Consider the following 1,005-nt stretch of genomic DNA (forward strand, 5'->3'; position numbering starts at 1 on the left):
AAAAGTCGTCTCTGCTCAAGCTCAAGTTCGTCAAAAATGGCAAATGGGACGAATGCCCTCTTTTTATAACACTGCCCAGCACTTCAGAACTGGGCCTCGAACAGGGCCTCGATCGCGGCATCGAACATGTGCCTTCGATCAGGGCATCGAGGGTTGGGCCTCGATCCTAGCCCTCGAGCCATACCTTCGATCATGCCATCGAGCCTTACCTTCGATCGCGACTTCGATCACAGGCTCAAGTCTGGACCTCGGTCATGGCCTCGATCAGGGTATCGAGGTTGGGCTTTCGATCATAGCCTCAATCATTGCATCGAGCTTGAGCCTTCGAGCCTTACCCTCGATCATGCCCTCGAGCCTTGCCTTCGATCGAGGCTTCGATACTGAGCCTCGTCCCTGACTTCGACTCAGGCCTCGATTGTGGGCTCGATATCTGGGGCTCGATCTGAGGCTCGATATCTAGGGCTCGATATCTGGGGCTCGATCTGAGGCTCGGTCACATCCCAGAAAATGCAGCAGAAGAGAAAATTGCAGCAGCTTTTTAAGTCCAACTTTTGATCCGTTAACCATCCGAAACTCACCCGAGACCCTCGAGACCTCAACCAAATATACCAACAAGTCCTAAAATACCATACGAACTTAGTCGAACCTCTAAATCACATCAAACAACGCTAAAACCATGAAACATACCCCAATTCAAGCTTAATGAAACTAAAAGTTTTCAACTTCTACATTCAATGTCGGAACCTATCAAATCAACTCCGATTGACCTCAAATTTTACACACAAGTCATAAATTACATAACGGAGCTATGAAAAGTTTCGGAACTGGATTCCGACTCCGGTATCAAAAAGTCAACTCCCCGGTCAAACTTTCAAACTTTAAATTCCTATTTTAGCCATTTCAAGCCTAATTTCACCACGGACTTTCAAATAAAATTCCGATCAGGCTCCTAAGTCCAAAATCACCATACGGAGCTGTTGGAATCATCAAAATTCTATTCCGAGG

The sequence above is a fragment of the Nicotiana tabacum genome, chromosome 17 (assembly GCF_000715075.1).
Source record: "Nicotiana tabacum cultivar K326 chromosome 17, ASM71507v2, whole genome shotgun sequence".
Classification (NCBI taxonomy): Eukaryota; Viridiplantae; Streptophyta; class Magnoliopsida; order Solanales; family Solanaceae; genus Nicotiana; species Nicotiana tabacum.